This window comes from Brienomyrus brachyistius, chromosome 4, assembly GCF_023856365.1.
Source record: "Brienomyrus brachyistius isolate T26 chromosome 4, BBRACH_0.4, whole genome shotgun sequence".
Classification (NCBI taxonomy): Eukaryota; Metazoa; Chordata; class Actinopteri; order Osteoglossiformes; family Mormyridae; genus Brienomyrus; species Brienomyrus brachyistius.
This window is the reverse complement of record NC_064536.1, coordinates 29,169,045-29,184,621: the sequence shown is the minus strand read 5'-3', so window position 1 is coordinate 29,184,621 and position 15,577 is coordinate 29,169,045. Positions and strand designations below refer to the sequence as shown.

The window sequence follows — 15,577 nt, the reverse complement described above, 5'->3', positions numbered from 1 at the left end:
AAGTCTGGCAGAGGGATCCCTCCCCGTTGCGTAAACCTCTTACGTGACATAATTTCATACTTTCCGGCTCAGAGCCGTCCGCTGCATGCCGCTAATTACGGGATAATTATGGCAAATGAGTCTCGCCACCCAGAATCTGGCCAGATTCAGTGATCCTCCCTGCTTCTGCCATGAAGCCATATAGAGGCACGATCCAAATGCATGGCTCTTCCCCGTCTGGTGGCAAGATTTAAACATTGGGCGCATGTGGATGTTTCAGATGAGGTCGTGCAGTAGGGGCTGTACTGCAGATAATGAATGATTAGTTTAGGCCGTTACTCGGAAGACATAATCTCAGGGATGAAAGAGCAGACAGATCCGGTGTGATTGGGATAAACAGTGGTTAGGAAAATTAGCTAAAAGAATACAGATCATGTAAAAGACAAGAGCTTTTAATAGACGTGCCTGTCAAGTCTAATGGGTAGGCATGTTATAAAACGATGACTCCATATCTTTCCAATTCTCTTTTTTAAGGTTTTGTGATCAGTAGTGAAGTACATTTACTTGAGTACTGGATTTAAGTACCTTTTTTGAGTATCTGTACTGTACTTGAGTATCAACTCTTTTGGAAACTTGTGACTTTTACTCCACTACATTTGAAAGACAAATGCAGTACTTTGGACTCCGCTACATTTCTACGAAGGGGCTCATTACTTATTACTTTGAAGCATAGCTTTGAAATCAGTGGATGAATTTTCATTTCGAAAATGTTATAGAATATTGTGTTTGTCACAGGAGAAAAACCAACCACAATAAACTACCCCAACGCTGCCAGTCAAGTTCAAAGTGTGTGCTGCGGTTATTGAAGAGTTGAACTTGATGGGGGTAATCATGACTACTGTTATGGCAGATAAAAATCGTACAGATAAGGGTCCATAACCAGAGTACCCAGGCAATATCTGAAGTCCACGTTTTAAATTTTTGAAATGAGGAAAGATCTGCATTGTTTTAAATGTCTGCTCTGTTTACCTTGCAACAATGCCGTCAAAAATTCTCTCTCCAACCTGAGAAAGCATGTCGAGGTACAGAAACATTTGTTTAATTTCAGTAAGCATTTTAAATAAAGTTGTCAGTGCTTGTAGTAGTTGCAGTTTCAGGGATATGCTTGCTGAAATGTCTTTTTATGGATTATCCTGCCAGGTTATTGTACTGGGACTAATGTTATGTCTCAACTGCTTTTCAAGCTAACTGTTTCCTGTATGCATTTCTTGATTTATTAGTTTCTCTGATGCATCTTGGCAACAATACAACAATGCTTTGGCACCAAAATAAAAATGTTCTTTTGAATACCTAAGTAGTTTTATAAGCAAGTATTCCAGTACTTTAACTCGTAAAAAAGATGACTTTCACTTGCATTGGAGTAGTATTTGACCAGGAATATCTATATTTTGACTAAAGTAATGGAATTATGTACTTTGTCCACCTTTGCCTGTTACTGGATTCAAGTGACAACCAGTGATTCAATTGTCGTACAGAAACATATTAGAATATCGGGATTTGAGCTGGCACTACACAGTTGAGTATAATAAGTCACAGTCACAGAGTACTCAACTGGCTGGTTTAAACAAAATCTTGGTCTGGATTTGTACTCTCTGGACCTGAAATCTTCACCTCTGGCACTACATTACCTATGCCCATAGAGACAAATGTCACCTCTACCTGATTCATTAAAGCTTTACATACTTTTATAAACCTTTTTGTGCTTTGTGCAGTTTATATATTGCACTTCATAATGGCTGGTACAGTTCTTCAGTATGTCATATCTTAGAAATTGAAGATTACCCACAAAATGAGAGTATAATGGTTGTGAATGTTTATAGCAGCGCAGCTGGGTATGAACTGCAAGGACCCACGGGGCTGCCCACCCTACTGCCTGCTAAAGCCTTGCTCTTCTCACGAATGGCCTTGTAATCAGTACTGTACAGCGGATCCTGCTGGTGACTCTTCAGGCAGGTAATCAGTCATGCCTGGTCCCCAGCTTCAAGGAGACGAGCACCGGTGCTTAAGAGGGTCATTTGGAGTAGGTGGGTAATGACGTGGGACTGGCTCGTTGAAGAAGTCCGGTCAGGACATTGTGGCCCAGTCTCGGGAGAATTAGCTACCATGGCGTGTCGCTTAATTGAAAGATTTAGTGCGTGAGGAGCCGTGAAACACAGAGTGTCTTCTCACTTTCAGTCACACCTGGAGATTAATTTATTTGTCGACGTCTTGTCAAAATAATGTGATTCACACTAACACGAAACTGCAGATCAGACGTCCTTCCTGATTGCCCACTGTGGGAGAATTTATGCATGTATCTATGTACGTGAGACAGTTTTGGAAGATCTGATCTCGGAGAAACATGATAAGGGTGGAAAGATTCACTGATTTGCATCGGCGCACTGGCAAAATTCACAGTGATTGCTCCGATTAAAAAAGTATGCACCGAATACAATTTGAGATGAATTTGGGATGCATAGTTTCTAACATCTTTGCTTCGGTAAAATCCAATTATTAAATAATTTTGCTTTATCAGTTTTGTATGATTTAACTGACTTCTGGTGTTATTGATGTTTTCGGGGGTCATTATGCTTGCAGACCACAGGAGGCCTTGCCTTTTTTCACCAACCTGATTGTGTTTGTAAGCCATTGCGCACAATAGCAAGCCCTCCTTTGTGTCTGTTTGAAAAGCTAAGATAAGGTTCCCAGCTCATCCGACTTTAAGGGGAATAAAACTGAGCCATTGGTATGTTCATATTTTGAAGCTTCTTTGGTAATGAGCTTATTTGGTTCATTTAAAATATTCCGAATTAAATGTAGTAAGTTTAGTGGGTTTTAAATATTTTGTATATCGCAGCGATTCACAGTGCTAAGTTAATTGGCAGCGAGTTCTTTTGTGGCAAATAAGTATACATACGCCAGTAACTGGTTAAATATTATTTGTTATAATTTTGTTGCATTTGCACATATTTTAAGAAGCCGGCATTGAAAGGTTTCATTTGTGACTATTGTAAACTTGCACGCAAAATCAAGGTCTCCTTTGTGTCTATGAAGGGAGAAGAAATGCTAACTTGTTCTTATGTTTTTAGGAAAGGGAGGAAGAATCTTTAATACAGTCCAAAATTATTTTGCTTCTTTTTGCTTTGTTATTTTTTAAAAAGATTTAGGCCTTCAAGCAAGTCTTTAGTTTTATTTTGTTGTTTAACTCATACACCTCCAGACTGTATTCACCATCACCCAGCTCTCCCATCATATTGCAGGCCCTGCTCTGTCAGAACACCTGATATTTGACTGTCACCACTGTTGCTGCCGCACCTGGCCTTGCACCTCCCTCACCACGCCAAGTCACATGACATCCCCAACATACTGAAACACAACACAGAGTGTCATGATGGGAGGGTCCCAGGCCCGGCCTACCCTGTCCACTGGAGTTATTGAGATGGAAGCAGTGCGTTGCTAGGGATACATTATCAGAAATGCTCTCATCTCCAGTTCTCCACTGCGCCAGTTGTCAGTGGACAGTTCTCTGCAAGTCTCTCTGGGGGCGTGTCCAGAATGCATCTCATCGTATCGTGCTGAATCACAAATGGGGTGAATCATATCGTATCTCAGTAGTAGTTGCTTCATATATATCTTTAGTGTATCGGATTGTTGTAAATGCGTTGAGATGTGCAGTCTAAACCTCACCTGCTAGGTCAGTGACTCACCACGCCACTTCTATTTTCACGTGAAAGGAGCAAATGCAAGATTTTTTATGGTGGGGAAACATAATTGGGGCCATAATTCAGAGGTGGACCAACCTTATCATTAGCCAATTATATCATTTTAATTGCAGAGTGACAGGGGAGAGAACTAATGATCTTTCAGCACTGGTCGGTGCCCCTTGTATAGGCCCCCTCTATGCGGGTGTCCCTTAAAATGATGGTACTTGTCTGGAAATGCATCCGCACTCTGCAAACACAGACTGGTTGAAGCCACCGTAGGCTTTTATCTACCCGTCATCCACCTTGGGCAGCATTTTTCACCAAAGATCTGGCACGTTCACTAAAGGAACCTCAATGTTGTTTTTGTCGTTGCGTTTATGTAACAGTGGTGGGAGGCTAATTCAGTTAGCGGCGACTGATTCATCTCTCTTTTTGGAGAGACACCAAGACATCTATATCTCATGAGAGGGTAGCTTGAAAATATTGCAAAGAGACTGGTGCAGAGCATGACTGACAACTTTGGGAACACATGCCGTAGAACGCACCAACAATTGAGCAGAGGAACGTCGGAGTGTGTCATCGGGGAAATGCCGTGGGGGTCGTGATCTTTCTGGACGGGTTACCTTCGAAGAGTGGTGATGGCGAGGGGTCGTTTTACGGGGTTTGATTTACTGCAGGGTGCGCTTAATGGCCAATTAACGACCGGGATGAAGATCAAGGAACTCTGCACTGCTACCCTCACCCCCAGCAGGCATGCAGGGTCTGACTAATGACAGATGAGTGTCTCATGCCTTAATTAATTAAGATTCCAAATCCCAAGGATAATCACTTGGCCGCCTCCCCTTGTTCCCGCCCACTGGACTGCAGAACAAGCTTATCTGTGGTACTGTGGACTGTGCTGGACCCACAACCAAATCTGTGAATGGGGTTTCTGTGGAACCTTTCGAGTCCACGAGCAGCAGAACTGCATCTCTCACTCCTTCACTGACCACACTGACTGAAGCCATTCACAAAAGTAAGAGGCTGAGGCGTTTCTGCCCCTGCTGGCGACATTGCGTAATAGCACAAGTATCATTTATACTTAAATAGGTTAACAAAGTGTCAAAAATTACCATAATCTTATTTATGAGGGTATTAAGGATAGGATGATGAATTTTTAATATATGTAACCTTTATATAATCCTTGCATTTTTATTATGCAATTATTTTCATTACAACTGCACTAGCGTTCAACTTCACTGCCGTTATAGATTGCGACCAAAAAAATAAAAGCAAAGAACTTAAACTGTAACATATACACATTTAGTGTTTGTAATAACACGGCTGTCAGACGTGGATGTTTTTCACAGACGTGGTCATCTTTCACAGACATGGTCATCTTTCACAGACATGAAAGTTTTTCACACACTCAGCCATCTTTCACATAGACAATGACCAGTCATTGGCTTTATTGTTCACACTCTTTTTCATAAGCACTTCCTCCCACCCCACTGAAAGACAAGCTTTAATCATGATGGATTACATGCATGTGCACCAGAACTTAGCATGCAGGAAAGTGATTTACTACTGTTAACAGACACGATTGCTTGTAGGAGCTGGTAAGTACCAGAGCACTGATATGAAAACTAATAGGAAAATGGTTCACCCTGTCTTATCCAGCAATGAAATGGATAAAACGGAAGGAGCTCTGTGGCTTATACCCTGTATTATCTCTCTGCTGCTCAGGTACTGACACTGTTGAGGCTTAGGACCATGGTTGCTTTTCTGGAGTTTTGGTCTATATACTAAGAGCAGATTTCATTAAACTTGAGCCTTTACAAGACTCTCTGCTCAGCAGAGACAGGGTGCAATTAACTCATTCAGCCATCAGCCTGTACCTTTCAAAGCCATCTATGAAATGTATAAAAAAAAGCCCCCCCATGGCAAGCCCACTGGTGCCCCCCCAAGGGTGTTTTCCAAATTACATACATTTTCAGTGTTCAACAGGACCCAGGAGTGGAAGGGTGTGCTTGTCGGCCCTGTGGAGGATTGTAGCTGCGCCTTACACTCAACCCTGTGGAGGATTGTAACTGCGATTGCATGTCGGCCTTACACTCAAGCCCCCCCCCCCACCACCACATAGGGCCTGGCTCTCTACAGAAAAGCACACTCACTTTTCAAAACTATTGATATTGGCATATTTTACTTGAGTTCATTACAAATGTTTCATATTACAATAATTACCCCACATTCTGTTGAGTGGGAGGTGAATCACGGTGAGCAGAATAATTGTAATTTCTCACCAGGACTGGCTTGGAACCTCGCCACGTGATTACTGCTCACTCGCAGCAGGGGCTGTAATTGGCCACCGTTGGAGAAGAATGGCAGTGCTAACATGCTAATGTGCTAACTCCTCAGGCTGAAAGCCATGAAACGCTAGTGGTTGAATTGGGCAGACTTGGTAAGATTTAGGTAGATGGCACAAATTGTTATGATGTTACTGTACCTGTAGCCTGGAAATAGGTTGGAAAATCTGTAAATGGCTATATGGCATTTTACACATGCGAAAGACTCAAATCGTCTTCATGATTATAGATGACATAGCCTATAAGAGCCGCATGGGTGAATTGATCTATATTTGTATGACTGGAGGAAAGTGTATATAGAGATTGAGGTCAAACGACAGTTTGGTTTTAACTTGAAGAACCACTCAGTGTTCTGTAGAGTATTACCCAATAATTCTGGGCTGAAGATAGTAGTGATGGCAGGTCTCTGGGGAAGAAAAAGCAGGAAGAAAATTCCAGAAGGATCCATCTCTTGTAAAACTGAGCCAGGATCTTAAAAACCAGTGAAATGAGTGGCTCAGCAGGATGTGAAAAAAAAAAAAAACTCTGAGTTTCTTAACTGGGGGGAACTAACCTTCTTTGGTTGTGTCCATCCCAGGTGCCGAAGGCAGTTTAAGGGCCCATCTTGTTCCTGTTTCCCACTAATAGACTCTGTCCTCTGTGGAAAATATCAAAGTTGAATGTTCTGCCATGTCCACCGCTTTGGGGGAAGTGACCATGGGTGACAAATCTAACAAAACGTTATGTTGGTGCTGGATTTTCAGTGGCGAAAATCGATGTAATTCACTGTCTGAAATGGGACACAAACTATAGGGTCTGTCAGCACTCTTCTTCTTCTCTGAAAACCCCGAGACACTCAAGCCTCGGATCCTGTTGCATGAGTGATATTCAGTGAAGCCCACTGACCTACAGATGGCAGCATTCGTACTTGACGAGGCTCACAGGTAGACGAGTGAGAACTGCAGGCGGGGTAGGGCGGGGACAAGGGAAAAAAGGTCCAGAGCTCATACAAAAAGAGTAATACTGTGAAATACTGTGAAATTAGTTTAAGAAATATCAGTGGACATATGCGTTTTTGGGCGCGTGGATTTTGATGAAAGGCTGATGAATCAGTCCCCTACACAAGAAAAAAATACACCCAACTAAACGCCTACACGCAAATGGAGTCAGACTATATATTTGCCATAAATTTATAGTTATAAAAATAAAAATTTTCTTAATTGACGATGGTAAAATCACATAACACACAGCATCAACAAACCCTGCAGCTTCCTAGGGAAACTGCTAGTCCTTTATTACATGTGACGGCTTTAATGTATTTAGTGGTGTTTCTCAGTCTCTACTTCTTATGGAAAATGTGTTATATTTGTATAGAATAGATAGAGCTTTGCTGGTATAGAGTCAGCCATAGACTCACAGCGTATGACCCCACCCTTCTGGAACTGAGTCGCGTGGCCAGAAGACTGCATCATTTCCTGTTACGAAGGGGAGATTTGTAGCTGGGCATTAGCTATACCTGACTCCCCTCCTTCCGGGTCTCTCTGGAGAGGAACAGAAAAGGTAGCATGATGGAGAATCCACCCCCAGGTTTAAGTGATAAGAGGAGAACCGCTGGCCCATAAAACTACTTCCCTGGGTTTATAATCATGGCCATTAATCACAGTGGCACTGGGTTTGGCCTGTAGGTCAGGGCTGGCGACTAAACCCTGCCATTGGCTAAGGCTCCAGATTCACGTTCTAAACAGGCCCCCTTCATATATGCGTACGTGGTTGTCTGGGACTGGGGACCTTAACGGGGACAGGTGTAGTGCGGGGCAGCGCACCGCTCTGTTTCATAGCATCATGTAGCATAGCATGCTGTAGCATAGCGTGGCATGGCATATCGTGCCACAGCATAGAATGCTATAGCATAATGTGCCGAAGTATAACGCAGAGTAGCATAGCGCACAACAGCATAGTGTGACACAGAATTGAGTACCGTAGCATGGTGCGATGTAGCATCGCGTGGCTTAGCACAGTGCTACGTAGCATAGCACGACATAGCATGAGGTGGTCACACAATGCCGTCCTCTTCCTGTCCAGGTAATTGACTACGGCAGATGGCAGACTGCGACAAAAATCCTCTGGATAACTGTTGTGACGTTACACCCATGGGACTTAAGGCTTCATGGGTGAGTACTACTCTAAACATGTATTAAATGCATGTGGAACTGACCAGAATTCCTATGCTGAAATTCATCTAAAAAAAAAAAAACATGAGCTAAACCCATCCGTGATTGGCAGCACAGATAATCCCACCTCCTGCGTTTTCCAACACCCCATTTCTCCCTCATTCACAACAAACAAAAACTATAATAAGATAAATGTATACAAAGCCTCCAATCACCTTCTCTAGTTTCCAAACTGCCTAATCTGATTACGATGACCTAACAGCTATAAATTATGCTCAGACTACTAAACCTGTGTAACACATTTAGTTCTTTTCATGTATAAATATACATAGACACATTTAAAATCCTGCATTTAATAAGCTTGGGCATATAGAGATATATTTACTGCTGCTACTCAGATTAACAACCTTATTCACAGGTGCAACAGATGATATCCTCATGGGACTTGAACCCACAACCTCCACGTCATAGGTCTATGCCATTATCCACCACCCACACCCTGCTGGGCAGTTTAATTCATTAGGCACAACAGCAGCCCCTGGAGTTATTGTTAAACAGCTTTTTCATAGGCGAGTCTGTTTTTTCTATCTATAGAAAAGGAGGTGGTGTGGTCAGTGTTTGGTGGTGTTGCCTGGGGTTTCTGTATATATGTGTGGGTATGTGTGTGTGTGGGGGGGGGGGGGGGGGGAGGGGGGTGGGGGTTTCCTCCAGGTGCTCTGGTTTCCCCAGCATCCCCCCAGCATGTGACTGTGGGTGGGGCTATGAGTGTGTGTGTGCTGGCTGATGGACATGGGGAGGCTCCAGGCTCATTGCTAGAATACATCAGCCAATTTGTAAGGTTGCCTATGTTTCTATGCTTCTTTTGTTGCTGTTGTATGGTTTTTGGTTTCCGTGTTGGATTGTATGTGTTGTAAAGTGTCCTTGAATGTGCTACATAAACAACAACAATAATAAGGATAGGATTCAGTGCAACACACAGACGTTTTCAGGGACGTGTCTTCAAGCAGGGGGCATGGCTCACTGATAAATCCCCCACTTCTACTTTTTAACTTTTTATGATCGTGGATTTTTGTAAAGCTCGCGGCTGATATAATGCTGACCCCCCCCCCCCCCCTCAGCTCTGATTGTTATTATTATTATTATTATTATTATTATTATTAGTCCTTGTACCCTGGACCTTGGACTCCAGGCACACTGTAGCCATGGATGACTGACTGGAAGAGAGATGGATGGATTAATGAATGGATATCTTGAGCTGTGCTTTACAGGAAAATCTCCCCCTTGAGAGACATACCATGCATCGCCCTGACACACTCGTCAATGTTCTTCTCAGTGGTGACTCTAACCCAGTTAATTGATACTTAATTTTCAAACGTAACATTCAGAAATACACTGCATGGCCTTTTCACCTTGGGGTTCAGAAGCAGATTTTATGAAGATGTAGCAGATTAGTAAACGATTTTGTCTCGTAACATATTTATCTAACGTCACGTTATCATATTTATCTAATTCTGTAGTTCTGCTACCCTTGATTCAGACTACGGGACCCTTGCCAATCCCCCCCCCCCCTCCCAGTCCCACCCACCCACCCCCCTTGAACGTCTGAGGCGATTGTCTGCCGGGACGGGACCTCTCTGCTCTGCTGAGTGCTTTTCGAGATGAGATCCAGGGAAGCAGATGGAGAAGCTGCTTGAGAGCGAAAAGCTCAAATTGGGCGCAACCAAAAAGTGATGGCAGAATGTACAGAGGAACACTGGCATGTGGATGAAGTTTTCCTGCACATCGCATTTTACAGAACAACCTTTCCAAAATATTAGCAAGACCAGCCCCCATATGCTGCAGGTTCACAGTCAAATCTCTATCTAAACTTCCCACATTTCCTTTGTTCTTGTAACGATGAAATCTATTTAACATCGCGCTCATCTGCTTATCCAATGAAATTTGCACAATCATTCCCAACCAATCAGTCGATTAACTGCATTTCTTCTGTCTATGTCTTAATGTCCATGTCTTAATGTGTCAGGTTTATGAGTCTCAATATTTATATTCTGTTTATTATTTTTCATCTGCGCTGTAACTAATGAGAATGACATTTCACTTCTGTGTGTGACCCCTGCGTCACACATCTGAAGCTGACAATGACTATATTTCAACCTGACTTTCATTTGACTTTGAACATTCTCACTGTCTCTTGGCACACAGCAGATTCACTGTCATTTGAACACAATCTACACACCCACAGAAGCTACATCATCACATGATTTAAACCTACATTCGAAAGTATATGCAGAATGTCATTTCACTCGGTGTTTATCGTGGTTGTGCAGGGCTACAGGACAAGAAACATTATCTAAGAGCTTTTCAACTCCTTAGGCTTAATTACATTGCAGTTTATCTGCACATTTTAAATTGGCATATTCAAGAAGAATGACTTTTTAAAGTTGATACCTTTAAGAGCTATAAACGTTGAGTCACCCTGTCGATTCTGATGCATTATGCATGAAATCAGGTATGAAAATCATTCCTCTCTCACATAGCTGGAATTCAAGGGTGGAAACAATTAATAATTCACCATGATAATGTCTGATTTCCGTCTCGGAACAGTGGGAAGCGTCTGACAAAGGTTCTCATGCTCCGAGAAGAAGCCAAGAGATGCTCGACATGACGGCGGGAATCACAGGGGGATGAGCATGGAATATCTAACTATTCGCATATAAATCTTTTATAACGTTTCTGACAATACCGACTGGCTCTTTAAAATTCAGGCAGGAAACCAACGTCAGCCAAGCCTTCTTGTGTCCTGTGTGGTTGACAATGTAAACTTAAACGAGCAGTTACCTCCTGAACATGACAGACACACAAGCTTAGACAACAAAAGACTTAACAACACCTGGTGACACGCACTGATTCCAGGCCAATTTTGGATGTAGCACACGTGCTTGGTGATTGACGTTTTGTTCTGTCAGAGACATGAATGAATGAAGAGGTTGAATAATTACATGAAACAAGTAATTAATTACCATAACAAAGCCCTCCTGACCTTCGTCATGTCTTTCAAGCTTCTGGAACTTTCCTATCATTTATGTCCTGCCTCCTTTAAACATTCAGCCCATTTCCTGTACTCTGCCTTGCCTTAATCTATTTTATTCATTCTTAAACTCAAGGGGCCCATAGATTGAATCTCACCGAAGGTGTCTTCCACTGTGGTCTACAAAGCTCAGGCCCCTTTTCTGCCGTTTTACATTGCGCTTCCTTAACACATCTATTGTGATGTCACGGCTGCATACAAACTTCCTGTTAGTAAAGAGCCCATCTCCTACCCGTGCTGCGGCAAAACTCTGAACTTTGCATCTATAATCAGCAGCTAAATTGGCAGCAAGAATGAAGCCCGAATCACTGTGGCCAACAAAAAAAGCAGGACGAGGACAACAGATAGAATGCCAGCTGTATGTATGACATTAATGGCAAAGGAAGAAGTGAGCCAGTGGATGGGGATGGAATAACAGCGCCCCCTATGGATGCTGCTGGTAATGCACTCTCAGAGATACAACATTGACTCCTGCCTCAGAAAGAGCCCCCTCAGGCAGGCTCCTCCAGAACCCCCCCCCCCCACCCCGACACACACACACAAACCCCCAGGTTTTTTTCTGGGGGGGGGGGGGGGAGGGTTGGGGCTTCGTGAAATGCCTGAAATTAGCACTGCATTCTCCCCCTGTGTTCCGGTGCCACAGATGCTTCTAAACGCTTTAACACCATCCTGTACCTTAATCTAGCTGCATGCCACCACCCCCCCAATTCATCATACATGTTAACGGCAGTCCAGCCATCTCACATGACCACACAACCTCAGCACAGAGACAAATATAGGTACAGCCGCTGCCGAGCGTCTGTCTGATCATTACCTGGAGCAGCAATGCCGCAAATCCTGGGGGGATAATAAGGATCACCTGTTCACACCGGCCCCTCTTAGCAAAGTATGACATAGTCATGTCAATGAACTTTCTGGTTTATAGTTTGGGTTCCCAGTTCAACAGGATGGTACATTCCGGAAAGCAGCAGCCGCCTCTCAACCTGCACTCTGGTCTCATACGGCATACACACGGCATACACACACACTGGCATTCACAGGCCTGTCTCTGCTTACACCCAAGTGGGGGCTGTAAAACAGCACCTGTCTGTACTCCCCACCAACTCAAGACACCCCCTCCCAATGTAACCGTCCCAAATCCGACTCTGTTACGCTGGGAGGAATCTCTGAAGCTGCTTTGGAAGTTCTCTCATGGAAGGGGGTCGCCACAGAATATCTGGGTGGGGGAGAGATGTGCAAGGGCTATCAGGACGCCGAGTGTCCCCTGCCATGCCTGAACGGAGGTAATGATTGGGGCACACACACACACACCAGACCCCCACCTGGCATCTCTAACACTTTAACACACCTGCACATTCTTACACACGTGTTGCAGACACATTCAGAAGAAATCTGGCCACACAGGAACGCATGCTGAGATGGATCTTTGCATATTGCACACACACACACACACACACACACTGTACATCGTATAAAAACACTGGCACTTACATGCACACAGCCTATAAAGCTGAAAGAGGGGATCGTAACAGGCTACACACACCTCCCGTCTCCCAGAGACTTTCTCTCACGCACACACACAGACACATGCGGGCGCTCCCGCTGAGTTTGCCCGCCAGCACGGATCCAGTCTCGGCGGTACCGTATACACAGCCCTGCAGGAAGGGCACAGCTAGCAACCACACAACCACCCCCCAGACTCTGCTTGATGCCTGCTGTCTGTCCCTGACCCACCCCCACCACCCCCAACCAGCACATTCCTGTTTAGCGTTTGCTTCTTCCACTTTCTCCCCATTGGCATCTCGATCCAGCGCCACCGTGTGATGGGATAAGCAGACCACAGAGAGACAGAGAAATATGAGTGCAGCAGCCAGCACACTCCTTACCCCTTCCCGTGGGAGCGGGACCCAGGTGCTCCGGCAGATCCAAGCCTCACCGCTGACCCCCAGGTGAAACAGAGAGGGAGCGTGGGAATTGGGGTCCCAAGGCTCAACTGGAGAACGGGTGTGCGGGGGGCTGGAGGAAATCCTGAGATCCCAGCACTCCGGAATGTTGCTGGGGATACGTATGGCGTCCTCGTGGAGCTGGGCAGCGGGAGAGCAGGCAGTGGGGGTGCAGGGCGTCTGCGCTGATGAGGAGTAGACCAGCGAGGGGCTCGCACTCGCTTGTGCTCCTGCATCAAGCGCTCCTCTGCAGCTTTGCCAGTTCGCTTTTCCCTCTCTCTCTCTCTCTCTCTCACCCCACTCTCTCTCTCTCTCTCTCTCTCTCCCCCTCCCTCTCTCTACCAAGCGTGCTGCGCTCTTGTTCAGCCTGTGTATAATCAGTCTTGCCCCTATGAGGGCCAGCAACCCTCCGGGCTGCGGATTCCCCCCGCCGACACCCTCTCAGCGCCCTACACAGGAGAGGCATGGGAGCAGGGAGGTTCACCCTGCAGGCTGACCTAGATCTCTTCCTCAGGATCATCTGCTTCAGTGGCTGGGGTGAACCTAGACCTAGAATGATGCCGGTCCAACTCGCTCACCCTTGACAAAAGCATGGAGTCCAGATTCTTTCAGTAAACATCTCTGCTGAGCAGAAGATTTCCTCTTTCCATATTTTATTTTGAAGCTGTTTAGCGGTTTAAGGATTGCAGTATGGGCCCCACCCTCTGTGGGCCTGGGAAGTGGGTGGGGCTATGAACGCCATATCGAGGAAGTCGTTTTGAAGAGAGTGGAAGGTTTTCAGGCTCAGTTCTACATCTCACCACAAACCCATCTTGCACTAGGGAAGCTCCCAGTAGGGGACATTTCATAGCCCCCCCCAGTTTGGAAACTACAAACAGTGACATTGATGGAGAAGGGATGGAACTGCGACTGGCTGGAGCAGAATGACAAAACGAGGTGATTTCTAATCCCAAAAGCACCGCCCAGCCACCCCCCCCCCCCCCCAACCCACCTCGTGTGCTGTGTAACCCTTCCCTTAATGGCACACAACTCTAAATAAGAAATTTGCCATGTGAGAGAAAACAAACCAATAATAATAATAATAATAATTAAAATAATACCTCCGGGTACTCCGGTTTCCCCCCACAGTCCAAAAACATGCTGAGGCTAATTGGAGTTGCTAAATTGCCCGTAGGAGTGCATGTGTGAGTGACTGGTGTGTGAGTGTGCCCTGCGATGGGCTGGCCCCCCATCCTGGGTTGTTCCCTAGCTCGTGCCCATTGCTTCCAGGATAGGCTCCGGACCCCCAGCGACCCAGTAGGATAAGCGGTTTGGAAAATGGATGGATGGATGGATGGATGGATAATAATAATGCCAGGGAAGTCAGGGGACATGCGCTACATCTCATGCATTTAGGATTAATCAGTCACAAACAGCGACTTTCATCTCATTGGCCATGAAAGGTACAGCACCTCTCTCACCAAAACACCCATGCGAGCCCCCAGCTACCCCCCCCCCCCCCCCGCCCCACCATCTGATCAAAGGCTGCGTGAGGCCAGATTGTGAGCGGAGAGGCGAGGTGCTGTATGACAGATAAGAGCCAGTCGGCCCTAATGCCGCTCTGGATTCAGAGCAGGCGACACAGATAAGGAGCGCCAGACTTAAATGGATTTGCTCACGTTCATTCGATATGTTCTGATGCATTCCAGTATTCATGTATACAGCTCGCTTACAAGCTCCTACCTCTTTTTATGTGGCGGCTGGGGCAGGGGTGCAGTGCAGGAATGCTTGCTGGAACCCAGAAGAACGAATCCCACAATGTTTTGGATGAGGTGGTGTTAATGCCTCATTATAGCGTTGTGTGTTTGGGAGTGAGCGCAGAGGCAGGTATTGTAAACAGCCGATGCCGCTTCCTGCTCCCCGATGTGGGGAAGTTCCTCATAATCCCAGACAGCTCTATTTTGCTCCAGAGCATCATGAATATTGCACAACAAATGCCTGTGAAAGCAAGATGCCACCACCCCCCCCTACTCTCATCCACCCCAGTCTACTGTAAATCCTGTAAACATTGTAAACTCCATGTCAGGGAAGCGAACAAAAACAGACGAGTCGCATTTATGTGGTTGAAATCTCGCGAAAAGGATGCAAAATGAGTGCGAAGAAAGTTTTTTTTTTTAAAAAAAAAAAACAAAAATAAAACAACACTGAAAAATGAAAAACATCGGAAAACTTATTCAAAACATAAAGTCGGGCAAAAACAATTCATTCCGCCAAAACAACTCTGCAGTTTAATAGCCGAAGCCAATTCAGCAGCCCCAAGTGCATTTGACTAAATGCGTGCTCTAATTTG

General features: G+C 45.1%; 1 protein-coding gene across 1 annotated transcript in view; it reads right to left on the bottom strand.

Moving 5' to 3' along the window:
* LOC125740811 (cadherin-18) overlaps window positions 1–13,521 on the bottom strand; it is a 137,461-nt gene extending 123,940 nt beyond the window's left edge. The window contains exon 1 of the mRNA XM_049012468.1: window positions 13,192–13,521. The gene's annotated coding sequence lies outside the window, so the exon portion shown is untranslated. The remainder of the gene's footprint in view (window positions 1–13,191) is intronic.
* Between the last annotated feature and the right edge of the window lie 2,056 nt (window positions 13,522–15,577).